The 15,008-nt window shown below is 45.3% G+C and overlaps 1 long non-coding RNA gene across 1 annotated transcript; it reads right to left on the reverse strand.

The window, feature by feature from the left end:
- Window positions 1-541: 541 nt before the first annotated feature.
- LOC112406701 (uncharacterized) lies at window positions 542-10,175 on the reverse strand. Its single transcript, XR_003004605.1, has 3 exons — window positions 9,866-10,175; window positions 2,944-3,143; window positions 542-659 (listed from the first exon to the last, which is right to left on the reverse strand). It is a non-coding gene; the product is annotated as an uncharacterized LOC112406701 (long non-coding RNA).
- Window positions 10,176-15,008: the final 4,833 nt, after the last annotated feature.

Here is a 15,008-nt window from a genome sequence, read left to right on the forward strand (position 1 = left end):
ATTTTAATTTTATAAGTAAAGAAAAAAGAGAAATTGGTTTGTCAGTTTTAAGAGTGAAAACCAGGGCTTCCCTGGTGGCGCAGTGGTTGAGAGTCCGCCTGCCGATGCAGGGGACATGGGTTCATGCCCCGTTCCGGGAAGATCCCACATGCCGTGGAGTGGCTGGGCCTGTGAGCCATGGCCGCTGAGCCTGCGCGTCCGGGGCCTGTGCTCCGCAACGGGAGAGGCCGCAACGGTGAGAGGCCCGCGTACTGCAAAAACAAAAAACAAAAAGAAAAGAGTGAAAACCAGCAGGCATCTGGAAAGAAGTTACAATTTGAGGTGAGAATGTCAGAAAAGCATTAGAGGTCACACATTGTTTTTTTTCTTGTTTTTTTTTAACGTCTTTATTGTAGTATAATTGCTTTACAATGGTGGGTTAGTTTCTGCTTTATAACAAAGTGAATCAGCTATACATTTACATATATCCCCATATCTCTTCCTTCTTGCGTCTCCCTCCCTCCCTCCCACCCTCCCTATCCCACCCCTGTAGGTGGTCACAAAGCATTTTGCTTTTCTCTGCGGCAGTAGGACTTGCAGGTGAAGTGAAGTTGTGTCCTTGTTCTCCTGAGCTTTAGCAGGTGTAAAATCCCTTTGTGCTGGGCAACATTGCTGATGACCTGTGGAAAAGGGCAAACAGTTCAAGCAGCTGCTCTAAAGCAGGGGTCCCCAACCTTTTTGGCACCAGGGACCGGTTTCGTGGAAGACAATTTTTCCACGGACGGGGTGGGGGGGTTTAGGCAGTAACGTGAGTGGTGGGAGTGATGGGCAGTGGCAGATTCGCTCGCTCGCCCACCACTCGCCTCCTGCTGTGCGACCCGGTTCCTAAGAGGCCGCAGACTGGTGCCGGTCTGCAGCCTGGGGGTTGGGGACTTCTGCTGTAAAGGGATAGCTGAGCTGATAAAAGTTCATAGCTTATAAAGGATGCTTCTTGGACATGTGCTGACATGCCGTGTGTGAGGTATTTGTGGTAGGTATTGAAAGGAATACAAAGCATTGTACGGTCTGGGGCTCTTCTGTATACATGAAATGATCTGCAAGCTGTAATGTAATTCGGCCAAGGTATAAGGGGAGTTTTTTTAAAGAACCTGATAAGTTACATGACTAACCTGCCTAGACACATCAGGCATGGAATTCTATGTGTAAACGGGTGTGAATATCACCTTTAAAGCAGGCACCTGATAATTGTGGATCTGGTTAGTAAGTGAGAGTATTATTTTATACTAACAGTTGCTCTCTTAAAAGATGTAAAATTTTCCCCATATTTCACATGGTCTGAGCACGGCAGACCTTTTTATACCAAAAAATAAGAAATATTTTAAACAAAAATAACTTAAATATTTGTTAGCAACAAACATGAAAAATGGCAAGTATGTTGTCATATTTGAATTTGAATTGTTAACCTATAATATTTCAAGTTTGAAACACATAAATTACTCCATTTATAATGCAAAGGAATATAAACTTCTAGCCTTATTTAAAAAAAAAAAAAAAAAGCCTGGTCAGTGAGAATTTTTTCTGAAAGTGGTTAAATAAATACAAAATCCTCATCCTGTCAAGCCCTAAGCAGGTTGATTCAGGTCTCCTCGGGCCTTGCGCTTGGGTTACAGGGAAGCAGGCTGCTCTCCTGCCGCCAGCAGCTGCTAGATAGAGCCTTCCGGGCTGACAAGAGAAGGCAGATGTTTCTTTGATGCTGCACGCTTAGCTGCAAGCAAAATTATGAAGTCAGAAGAGTCTTGCAACATCTGGTCCCTCTTCCTTTGTCAGCCGCATGGGGACCTCCAGCTCCCAGACCCCCTAGCCTGGAGTCATACTCTTGTCACCTGTCACAGTCATTGTATGAGTGAATGCAGAGAATGAATGAATGAATGGCAGCACTAGGAGAGTCAGCAAGCACTGCCAGGCGCTCAGAGCCTACAGGCCAGTGATGGAGACACAATAGCATAGAAAACAGTAGTATAATAGAGTATACAAGTATTCTGTTTTCAGTTAAAAGAGAAGATAAAGCACCAGCAGGAAGGTACATCGGTAGCAGTAAGTGTGGCATGCTGGAGCCACGTCAGGGCTCTTCCCTGTTTGCTTTCACCCCTTTCTGCATCGTCTTTTCTCCATGTCACGTGCGTCCCCATTTCATTTGTTCAACAGTTTTTACTGGGCACCTACAATCTACACACCAGTAGTGAGCAGGGTAAACCAGACTCTGCCCTCACAGAGCTTATATGCCGATAGGGAGGGACTGGAAACACACCGTGTCTGTGGCTTCAGATAATTTCAAAGAAAATAAATGCTATCAAGACCGTAACGTAGGATGACATGATGGAGACTGGGGGACTAATTCAGAAAGAACACTCAAGGAAGGCTTCTCTGATGAAGTGAACTTGGCCTTCTGCCCACCGCCCAGCGGAGTCTGACCCTCCCAAGGCAGCACCATCAAGGAGAAGGAATTTCAAACTGGAAAATCCCAGAGAAAGTAGTAAAGAAGACTGTCCACTATGGAAGTAATAAGAGAACACCTAGCAACTACTTATTTTAAATCTTTGCTCAGAAAAGCTAAAATCGTGGGGGAATTTTTAGACATAATCCTGGAGTCATCTTTGAGGAATTATGGAGGAAAAGATGATGATCATTCACCACAAGAGATGATTCACCTCAGTGAAGATCTGGCCCAGATTGTTCAGTTTAATGTGAATTCTCAGAAAAATGCGAAACTGACTTTTGAAGGACGGGGCATGCGTGTCCTCACAGTTCCCTTCCTGAGCACGTCCATGGCTTGACACTGAGCCTGGACTTCCCACATATCTCCCACACAGGCTACTCACCTGGCTGTTCAGAGCATATCACGCCCGCCTCCAAACCTGAGTTCCATATGTCCCTCTTTCCCTCGTTTTACCTTAGCTTACTTACCATTCATTCATTCATTTCACAAACAGCACTGAATAGCAGTCAGGATGCTACATGCTGTGGATGCAAAGAATGTTTGGTCCAGTGATGCATGCACCAACTTCAGAGTCAGGCGCTGGCAGCGCCAACCCAGGGGCTGCATTGAACTGGCGAATGTGCACATGGAGAAGCTCCTTATCCTTCCTGTACCTCAGTTTCCTCATCTGTAAAACAGGGAAGATAGCACATGCTTGGCACTAAAATGTGTGTGGAAGGAAGGACGAGCAAAGGGGAGGATGGGGTAGCGGGGAAGGATTGACACTTACCTCATTTGTGAGGATTAAGTGAAATGCAGGCTCTTAACACTGTGTCTGGCACATGGTAATAGCTATAAATGCTGCCCCTCATTTCAAGGAGCTCACCACTGAGTGAGAAAACAGGAACGCAGTTCAGGTAATATTAATAGCTGACACTAACTGAGTGCTTATAACGTACCAGGCACTGTTCACGTCATCCTCAGCGCTTTGTAAGTTAGGTCCTATTATTATGATCCTGACCCCGTAGATGAGGCGACGGGCACGGAAGGGTTCAGTTACTTGCCCAAGGTCACACAAGGGGTGAGTGGGCAGCAGAGCTGGATCCAGACTCAGGCATTTTGGCTCCAGTCACTACAACCCACTGCCTTGGTGTGAGCAAATGCAGTAGCGGCGGTGTCCACGTGCTGTTATGGGGGACTTGCAGCCCAGTAAGGTGGCAGTGTGGCTGAGGAGCTGTCCTGGAGAGGGAGGACACCTGCACTTGGGAATTTCGGGGTGCCCATGAGGAGTCAGCCAGGGGAAAAGGACGCGGAGGGCATCACAGGGGAGACGGCACAAGCACAGCCCCGTGTCGCTGGAGCAGGGGTGGGTGGTGCAGCATCGCACAGCATGCTAGGAGCTTGGACTTTATCCTCTAAGCAATGGGGAGTCACCCGGAGGCAGCGTGATCTGAACTGCACTTTAGAAAGATTACTCTGGGGCTGAATCGATGTGAGGAAGATGATCGTGGAGGAGGGACGTCAGTCCAAAGGCTGCTGCTTGGGTCCCCCGGGATAGTGGCCACGGATGGGGCAGATCCATGACATATTTGGAAGATGTAACTGGAAACATGTGGTACTTGTTGAATGGAAAGGCTGAAGAAGAAAGAGGAGATGAGAAAGACCCTTGGACTTCTGACTTGGAAGCTGGGAGGATGGTACCATGTCCTGGGCAGGAAAGGCAGGAAGAACGTTGGCCTGAACTTCTCAGGAGCAAGAAGCCTCCTGTGTCCCAAAGTCTGGGAGTTTCCCACCCCCTTGTTTAAAACTTTTTTTTGCAATTAAAAAAAAAGTAAACATAGAGAAAAGGAAAAGAAATAGTACAATAAATACCTATCTCCTAGATCCAACGGTTCTTCAACAGTTGTTGAATTTACCACATCTTCTTCATAAATACATAGTATGTACTTATATAGTTACATACTACTTTATCTTGATTTTTATTTTTGTTAAATAATTTTAAATAAACCACAGACTTCATTACATTTACCCTTAAGCACTTCAGCCTGTGTCACCAGAAAATGTTCAGCTGAACAATCATGCCAGTGTTAAGCCTCAAATGATTAACAATTACCTAGTATCGTCTAGCAGTGAGTCTATATTAAAGTTTCCCTAACAATCCCCAGAACGATTTTGTAGTTTGTAAAAAAATAGGAATCAAGTCACAACCCCGTGCTTCTTTTGTTACGTCTTTTAAGTCTCCTCAAATCTACGACAGTCTTGCCCACGTTCTTTATGACACTGACTTGAGGAAACCGGGAGCCTTGACTTGAGGAAACCGGTAGAAGGCCTCATGGCTGCATTTGTCTGCTGGTTTCATCACCGTGTTTTTTAACTCCTTCCTCTGCTCCCTGCAGTGCCAGTAAACTAGAAGAAAATTCTGAAGCCGCAACCAGATTCGAGTTTAACATTTTGACGAGCATATGTCGTTGGTGATGCCCTGTCACTCGTTTGGCTTCCCGTCAATGTCAAGAGTTTGGTTTCAAAATACCATTGTACTCTCGTGCTACTAAACAAAACCTGACTGATTCCAGGTGTGGGATGGGGAATGAAGAAGGTGAGCCTTGTTCTGGAAAGCACGGAAGTACCCAGATACTAATGGGTAATGTCAGAAGAACAGTAGCCAATTTAAGGGCCCCCCGTCATCACATTTGGGACACTTTGAGCATCAAAAAGAATGGGATGGATTAAAACACATTGAATATAAAAATCTATACTCATTCATAATACTCAAACAATAAAATATTCTAGGTCACTTTAAAATTCAAGAGTGGCTCAGATACTGCAGAGGCAGTTTCTCTGGCTGGGATCTCAGTCTGATCCACAGCTGTGCCTCAAATCAGAACACTCTGACCTTGACGTAACCTTGGACCGTGACTCCAGCTAGCCCTCACCTGTACCTGGAACAACTGGTAAAGCTGATGGGAACTGAAACTAGACATTTCCCCCCCCCACCCCAAATCACTTAACTTTCATCAAAATAGATAATGTACAGAAACATCACATCTGATTTTAAAGGAAAATTGATAGCAGCTTCCAGAACTTCCCTTGTCCTACACAATTCTTGTCACTATTAAAAAAAGCAAAGAAAAAATCTGTTTCAGATTCCAAGGAACAAATATACTTTACTAGGAAATATTCTTCTTGTGCTTCTGCCGCCCTCCCACTTATTTTTCTAAAGTTTGCATCTGTAGCGTTTCAAGTATCAGTTTTTTCTTTAACGTTTATGAGAACTGGACTAATTTCCTTTTATGAACAACCACCACCAAAAGCACCAAACAAAATTATACTCCAGAACTTACAGGAAACATACATTTGTTCATTAAAGTTCACATGATCTAGATAATTTTTTTCCTTTTCACACATTAACATAGTAATCCATGCTGCAGAAGTCATACTAAATGAAACAGTAAAGCATCACAAGGATGAAGGAGACAATCTTTGTAAAAATATATGCAAGAAGATAGAATTCAAAAAGGAACATTTAATATCCATATTTTTTTTTTGCAGAAAATAAGTATCATGTCAGTTAAGACTCCTGAAACAGGTTCTGTTTGAATCTTGACAGAATCTTACTTCTCCCCTATCTTTACCAACAATTTGAGAGCCTTTCATTGTATACCCTTTGTTTAGAAACCTGCCCAGCAATTCCTATAGATTCTATAGGAATAGTATCATATAGTCTAGCACAGAAGACAGTCTTAGTCATGTTTTAGAAAGCCACTGTCACACCTTCTCCCCTAACTCTAGACAGTCTCTATTTTTTTTTTGTTGTCTTGTATTAGAATAAATTTCTTTGAAAGTTGATCCCATTAAACAGTGAACTCGAGGCAGGAGTTTTAAAAACACACTTAAGAAAAATACAGTTTACATTCATTTCCAAGTCTGAGATTAAGGAACCGTTAGCTGGTTTACACCTGGTTTCAGTACTGGTTTGAAGTTCGAATACTTTTACTGTATAGACATTAAATATTGTATTCAAATATTAAACATTAAAAGTTTTCCTGACGCTGCAGACAGAGCTAGAGCAGGGATGTCAGGCAAGACGCGAAGTCGAATTGGTAGACTTGCGCCTCGCCTGTGCCACCTGCAGCAAGGGAAGAGATTTCAGCATGGGTTTCAAAAGCGCGTGGGAGCTGCTGTCTCAATATTCATCTCTACTGGCATAAACCAGTTTTTTTCTGAACAAATATTCAATTCTCACTAAGGGGAAGAAATAGAATAAGAAATTTGAATGGTCTTCTGTTGTGTGATAGGAGGACCAGCTATGTACACTTTTCAGTCATCGTGGAGATTCTGAAGCAGTAAAGGAATTATCATTTCACTTTTCACTGCAAGTTCTCTCCACACAGAAGAGTTCTTCCTGAGAAATGAAAACTTCAATCCTGTGTACCCCCAGAGGACACCTTAGAGTCTGGTGTGGGCACCCACGATGATCCCCTGCTAGCAGGAAACTAGCCTCCACTAAGGTTGAGGATTACTGCACAATATTTTGAGCACCTGGCAAGCTGAGTACTTCAGTGAATCTCAGTGCCACTTGAGGATATTCTTCTCAGAATAATCTTCTCAGTTAAGAATTCATTATCATTTTCAAAGTTAGCCCTCGGCAAAACTCAGCTTGCCTGTCGAGGTCTAACTTTTGTGAACTACAGAAGCTGTTTGGCTGACCCAGTGCCTCCTCAGGGTCCACTGGGCTGTCCTCCCATAGCCAGTCTGCATCTGATTTGCTTCCCAGTCTTTGTCCTGACCTCTCGTCACTAACTTGTAAACATCCTGAACAGCCAGGCTTCTCAGTTATGCAAGGGGAACCCAGGGACAGCACTAGCAGAGGGTAAATAAACCTTGGGGGAGAAAACTTTCTTTGTGTGTTTAAACAGTATTTTCAGAGGCAGAGGTCAGCCATGATTCTCCTGGCTATATAATCAACAGAGCTGTATTAATCGACAAGTAGTATATATAAGCTCTGGGGCCTCCATTATATTTCTTAGCAGTAGAATTAAGCTCTTGATTTCTTCCACCTTCTCATCCATGTTAACAGTCACCTGTGTCAACAGAGCTCCTGACTAGGAGTGACTCAGCTGCCAGGTCCCATTAGAGCAGGAGAAGCCTTCTTTCCAACCATCTCTTTCATCTTAAAGAGAACATTCTCTGTGAGTCTTGTTAGCCAGTGTGGCAGGTGATTTAAGGTGTCTTTTTTTTTTTTTTTTTTTTTTTTTGCGGTACGCAGGCCTCTCACTGCTGTGGCCTCTCCCGTCGCGGAGCACAGTCTCCGGACGCGCAGGCTCAGTGGCCATGGCTCATGGGCCCAGCCGCTCCGCGGCACGTGGGATCTTCCCAGACTGGGGCACGAACCCGTGTCCCCTGCATCGGCAGGCGGACTCTCAACCACTGCGCCACCAGGGAAGCCCTAAGGTGTCTTTTACATACAGCTTCTTACCCTTGCCGTCACAGAGGCTGTCATGTAACATTCCTTTAATAAGCCCCTAGAAAATGGCTTTTCTTTTGAGACAAGCTTCCTTGGCAAGAAGTTGAATTCAATAAATTGTCTACCCAGCATGAGATCCCCACCCAAATCACAGGCGGGGCTATTCTTACACCCATTTCACAAAGCTCTCTAGTCCCTCTATCATGCTAGCAGGCTCTGGCCAAGCAGCCTCCTCAGATTGGACACCAGTAGTTTGGAAACTAGTTTCTTGAGTTCCATCCCTTCTGTGCGGGCAGTTCTCTCCGGACCACTGTGCAGGCATCCCTCTCTGCTGAGGTCCCAGCAGCCGTGCCTTTGTTGGACTTTCTCCTGTGGAGTTCTTAGCACTAGGTGATGGCTTTGGCTTATCAAAAAAAGAGTTTGGGGAAAAGTTCCCAGAATACAAGCTCCATGGAAAAACAGCTCACAGACTCAGTCATTTCCTTTGTAAAGACTTCGCTGGACTCCCTCTTCAAATCTGTTTTAGGACAAAGCCAGGGGTATTCTTACTTCTGTCAGTTTCACCTTCACCTTCATCAGTTACTCTGTCTTAAGGACAGTGTACTCATGGCGGCTCTCAATCGCCTGATCTATTGCTTCACAAAGAAGGTCTCTCAGGCCAACTACAGAAAGTTGACTGCCGCACGTAGCCCTGTCATTCGCGCGTCTGTCAAGAATGCTACCACTGGGACCCAGCTCAGAACAGCGCTCCAGTCAGGCTTTGCTTTCTTACTGGACAGACTCCATCCTCATCCTCGTCCTTTCACACAGCTGTGTTTCTTTCCTCAGTGAACTGGAACTCCCGCAGCCTCTAGAATCCTGCCAGGGCAGCTCCGGGCAGCCTGTCCCACAGCTGCGAGAACACTTCAACCCACGTGCCTCAGGAGGCACTCGGGCACGTGTGGAGGCTGCACCCAACTCTGGCCCACCTCTGCCCAGTCCATGAGCTGCAGACCCAGTGATATCTAGTCCTGACCCTAAACTTTATCATTTTATTTTATTAGCATCCCCACTGCTGTGTTCTCCCTAAGATGGGGTTGTCTCTCAGTCGCATAAGGATACTGGATAAGATGTTGCCTCTTAGGGCTTCCAGAACGCCCAGACGCATATTTGGCCATACAGAATAGCCAACACACCAGATCTTTGTATAGCATAATTACTATTATTCTCTATCCACTACCATCAAAGGTTCCACTCAAAGAATTGGCATTGAATATAGAAAAGATGGCATAAGCTACTTTTAATTCATTTTTGCATAAGAACCACTTGAGAGAGTTCTAATTAAAGACACAGATACCCTGTACCCCACCCTAGTGGGCATACAATTTGGGAATGACTTAGCTGGCTTTTGGAACCACAGGCGAAGGAACACATCTCCATCCACGTCTCTACCTCTGCCCTCCTATGGCAGGGTAATTATTGAAGTGTTTATGCCGTTTCCTTTTATTTTTTTTCTCACACACGGACCTCTCAACTCCAAGGAAGTAAGGAGCTGTACTGGCTCGCCTCACTGTGAGTTTCTCCTGGGGTTAAAAGCAGAAATGGCCCGAAGTGAGGCCTTCTTCCTGTCTTTTGTGAAAGCCTCAACCCACTTCACCTGAGGAAGTCTCATCAGATACTCCAGAGTGAAGGTGATGGCGCAGAGTCATGCAGTGGGATTCCTCCCAGACTAAGAAAGGGACGGAAGTTACAGGGCCTACCGTGGCAGAGAACCGTGCAGAACTGCACGGCACATCTCTGGGGGCGGTGACAGGGCCTTAGCGCGGAGAGGCTACAGGTATATATGACGGCAGGCCCCGTCCTAGACCCTGGGATTCGGCCTTGACAAAGGCTTGGGCCCCGGGAGAGCAGCATGGAGGTGTATTAGAGAAGCAGAGCCAGTAAGACATAAATACATACTGATTTACCAAAGGGAATGGCTGAAGCACTCTTGAGGGTTCAGTAAGCAGTCTTGGCAAAGTCGTCTCCACATCTGTTGTTGGAGCCCAGAGCTCACGAGCTGGTGGTCAGGAAGGAAGGTCATGAGCAGGCTGGAACCCCGCAGGCACGAGGCCTGGCTGACCTGCGTCGGTTCTTGTTGCTTCTGACCTTGGTAACAGGCATGTCCTGCAGAGGCCACAGTCCTTCCTCAAGGACCTGAACACACACACAGCTGACCCAGGAGTCAGAGAAACTGAAAGAAGGTCCAGGGGGAAGGGAGAGCCATTGCAGGCCACGTTGCTGCTTTAGGCCACTAAGATGAATCAGGAGATGGGAAACAATGTGTGTGCTACAGAACGGCTGCACCCTTCCTTCCGGCCTCCAACTGTTCAGAGACTCTCCTTGGAGCGCAAGCTGACAGGAAGTACCAAGAAAGGGGAATTCTGGGAACTGTAGTTCAATGCAGCCCGGTGGGCACGCAACCAAGCCCTGGCAGGAAGCAACAAAAGAGGCTGTGGATATGGCAGGGAACCAGTGTGGAGAGAGATGGAGGCCCGCCCTGAACATTCTGTTCTGTGTAACGGGGTGAGAAAACACTTGCACCGTCCTGCGGGGAAGCCCAGTAATTACGAATGTTAAAATATTTCTGCCAGGAAGGAGGACCAAGTTAGAATTATTTTGGTCTAAAGTAATGTGATGAATGTGCTGAAATGTTATACATTGAGGCCTCCAGAAATTTATATATTTAGACCATTTTACATTGGCTCCCTCCCAAAGCTGTCTTTGTTAAGAATTCATTTAATGTTATGACTTGTTATTATCAATCATTAGAAGAAACAACAGTATGAACACCACTGCTATATTTATTGAAAGAGTACATCACTAATATCAAGGACATTATTTAGTTTGCTTTTCCCTATGTAAGATTTATGTACAAAGCCAAAGTCAGCATGGCCCAAAGGTACCACTGACTGAAGTAAGCAAGAAGTTCATGGGCCATTTCGGTTCAGAAACATATTCGTGAGGATTTCTGGGCAGTCTTCTGATATTTGAATTAGAACAGTATGTTCTAACGTTTTAGGACGTCTTGGAGACCACGATGTCCGTTCCCACAATAATAGCTATTTATAACAGTCTCCGTAATGCCCTGAATTTGGCTAAGTTCCCTCCCTGGTCAGGACCCACCCCACCACTTTTCCATCAATGACTGGGACCCTTGGCGCATCCTGTCCCAGAGGGTCTGTAACTGTGTTCTTGACCATACTAGAGAGCATCCATCCAAACCACTCAAAGTGTTGAAACAGTCTACTAGAGCTAAATTTTTTAAAGAATATCACTGGCCCAGGTTCCAGCTCCTTTTGGAAAGTGCTTTAATCTATGTCATATTCTATAAAAATCCATTTCTCAAATCAAAAGAACTAGTAAGTTATTTTCTCCCTCTGGTATCAACTGCTGGATTGCATCGCTGTCAACACATTTCTTATAATCTGACAGTGTAGTTTACCCATAATTGTCTGGAGATAAGGCAGAGACACTGCCCGTAAAATCTCTGGGTTTTATGAAGAGTCAACCCGAGAGTGTTTGTAAACACTGTCTTGTGCCGCAGAGCCTTTGTCCCTTCAGGGTTGAGAGCTAGAGATTTAGCCATACACTGTGGGGAAGCCCAAGAACTTGGGCCTGACAGACCAGAGATTGGCTCTGAACTCTGCCGTTGACCAACAGTGGGACTTTCAGCAAGTTACTAAGTCTGCTGAAGAACAGTTTCTTGTCTGTAAAAGGCAAATATTGTTATCTGTCTCACAGCGGGAGTAGCCCAGTTAAATAAAGTACCTGGCAGCTCTCATGTCATCATGGCTGTGTGTATGATGATTGGTGTGGACACGAGCGCCACATGTGCCTGTGCACCAGGTTGCATTTCTTTAAAAACATTACGTATGCATACTGCTTTATATAGAAAGTTATACAGAAATAATCTTTTATTAGATAGTACATATATATCCTGTGTGCTGATGTCTAAAAGTCGTAATCAAATATACTTCAAGGAAAGCAATGCATAATCTCTCAAGAAATTCTACCAAGAATGTGAAAAAGAGAAAGGAAAGAGACAAGAAAGACAATCTCCTTATTCTCAACAACCCCCCCCCTCCAAAAAGTGCTTGAAAGAAGTGTACCCACCTGAGTGATTAATATTTTGCATGGCCTTTCCAACAGTAGTATCACGTCTTCAAACAACTATTGATGAGTACTGACAAAAGTTTATTTTTGTGTTTGGTCATCAGTTGGTTGAGATTTAGGGGTGGGGATGGCAAGGAGAAGTTTGACAGAAAATGGGGATTATACTAAATTTCCTTGCCGAAGATTCTTCCACCTCTGATTACTGGTGCTCAGGGGTAGAGCTAGCATTACCCTGGAGAGAATTACTGCCCTGAAAATCAAGAATATGTGCAGCTTTGGCTGTGAAGATGACCAGGGCACAGAAGCCACGAGAAGGTGACTCCTGGTTTGAAAGATAACCACGAGTGCCGTGGCCTAGAGCCAGCCCAGGACCCTAAATTCTGCTCATCTCCCTGAATTCTGAGGACCTGGCCTGCAGGTTCTAGCTGCAAAGCCATAGAAACCTTCCTGTAGAAAGAGAAAAGTGGGCCATGAAGCTTAATACCTTGGGAGGAGAGATGTGAATTTGAATGGCACCCAGTCTGTGTGATTTAGATTTTTTCTGACCAGACACCATGTCCTCGCATCTGGGCAAACAGGAAGGGTACAGCTGAGAGCAAATAAAGACTAAAAGATATCTTTCACTAAAAATCTCTCTAAGGCCTTGAGGACTCAGGAGTGTAGTCTTATACAGCTTATGAATACAGAGAATAAAACATGCAAGGATGATGGGTCCTTTTTTAACTAGGACCAAGAATAGACACAGTGACCTGAGGAATAGGCCGTTTTTCAGCCTGAAACTGGACTAGAGAGAGAAAAGTAGGAAAAAGTTAATACGAGTTGGCAACATCATTAAATGTTAACAGCATTTAATTTTTTTTTTTTTTTTTGCGGTATGCGGGCCTCTCACTGTTGTGGTCTCTCTCCCGTTGCGGAGCAGAGGCTCCGGACGCGCAGGCTCAGCGGCCATGGCTCACAGGCCCAGCCGCTCCGCGGCATGTGGGATCTTCCCGGACCAGGGCACGAACCCGTGTCCCCTGCATCGGCAGGCGGACTCTCAACCACTGCGCCACCAGGGAAGCCCCTAAATTTTTTTAGTTAATAGGTACAAATGAAGTATTTACTATTTACAAGGCCCTGTTTGAAGCACTTTACAAATATTCACTCATTTAACTGCCTTAATGCCTCAATGAAGTGAATATTATCTTAATCTCCACTTCTGATGAGCACCTTCAGTTATTTTACATAATATCCATTTCATTGGGTATTAGAAGCTTCTGTGGCACTGGACCCTACAAGTCAAAACAAAACTGGGAGAAAAAGTGAATACAGCTGGTATATACAACCATGAGACATACCTCCAAAGGGATCTTGAGTATATTTGGGAAGAATTTTAAGTGGCTAGATCGGCCCATTCATTTATATTGTTGGGATTTAAGAAACCCAGATTTCATACCATCTGAACACATGATTAAAAATAACCTTAGTATCAATTCCAACAATGCTTCATAGCCAAAGGTCACCAACTCAGGTCTCTGCAAGGGCCATGCGGGTACCAGAAGTGAATGAATCTACCCTGGTGTAGAAGCACAGCGCCTGCCCCGTGTAAAGGGGGAAACAACTCCTCAGATCCAGCCAATTTGCTCAGACCCTCCATTTTTTCAAGAGAAGATAAAAATCCATATTTTATGCTAAATCTCCCTATTTTTACATGTTAGCAACTTATTTAATTTTTCAAAACACTGTGTAGGTTAAACAAAGTACGTCTGCTCGTCGCTCCGGGATCTTGGGCATCCACTGTGCAATCTCTGCTCCCCAGCCTTTGCCCCTGGCCATGTGGGAAATATCCTTATAAGACACTTGGAGCCCCATCAAGGGCTCCAACCCATGTGCAAGTCATCTTCCTGCTGAGCTGCAATGGGCACGGAGATTTTTTCTTTCCCTCTCTGGCATTTCTTTTCAAAACATTTTGAAAGCACTTCTTTAAAGGCGTCAACTTTATTTATTCCTGTGGAATCTGAGAGGAAACAGCACACTCCATGACTCTTTCCCAGACCCGCCCCCTTCACCGGCCCCCGTGAACCTGTAATTGAGAGTCAGGATTACTCAGGTTTCTCTAATTAGTTCAGGCGCCTGGGGCTCCTTCTTTAGCAGTTTCTCGGGCATTCTTCTGCTGTTTGAGGACTGTCGTAAGAAACTTGGGACAGTCTCATTTCCCACTAGCTCCTGTTCCACACTGCTCCGTGCCTGGAGCTCCAAGGGTAGCTCAGTCTGGGGGCACATGCCAGTCCTGGCTGTCCCACCTGGGTCTCAGTTTGCTGTGGGAACCCACAGTCCCTGCAGTCCCCTCGGGCACAAGAGCTGGAACCATGTCTGTCTTGTTCACTGCTACTGACTAACCTTGGCCAGGTATCCAACACAAACCCCTAGGTAGGTGCCAGTAATCCAGAAAACTCTTTTAGAATGACTCGCTGTAGGAATGAGCAAATTCTCTTTGACATTTTATCACTTTATGTAGTTGACCATCCCATCCTTGCGAAATCTCTCTGACGCCTCGACTCCTGGGACGCTGCACATGCCTCCTTGCATCTCACGGTGCCGGGCCCTCCCTCTGTGGCCTGATTGTTCTCAGCTGCCCCTTAGGGAGCTCCCAGGCAGTTGGGGCTCTTCCCTGTCTGTGCCTGTGGAGCTGCTGTGGCAATTGAAGGATCTCCGCACACTGGGCTTGACCCAAAAGGGTTCTGTGTCCACATAAGCTTGAAAGACACTGAGCTGACTCAAGTCCCATGTCTTTCCACAGCAGGGCTTCCCAGGGCCTGTGGCTTACTAATGTGCTCTGGGAATTTCCAACAGAGTTTTTTTTTTTTTTTTTTTTTAATTAATTCTGGAAGTCTCCTTTCGAGAAGTATCTTTAAGTCAAATATTTTGTGGATCATACCCTGGGAAACCCATTCTAAAGAAAACTAAGCCAACTGA

The sequence above is a fragment of the Neophocaena asiaeorientalis genome, unplaced genomic scaffold (genome assembly GCF_003031525.2).
Source record: "Neophocaena asiaeorientalis asiaeorientalis breed wild unplaced genomic scaffold, Neophocaena_asiaeorientalis_V1.1 scaffold59, whole genome shotgun sequence".
In the NCBI taxonomy this organism is placed as follows: Eukaryota; Metazoa; Chordata; class Mammalia; order Artiodactyla; family Phocoenidae; genus Neophocaena; species Neophocaena asiaeorientalis.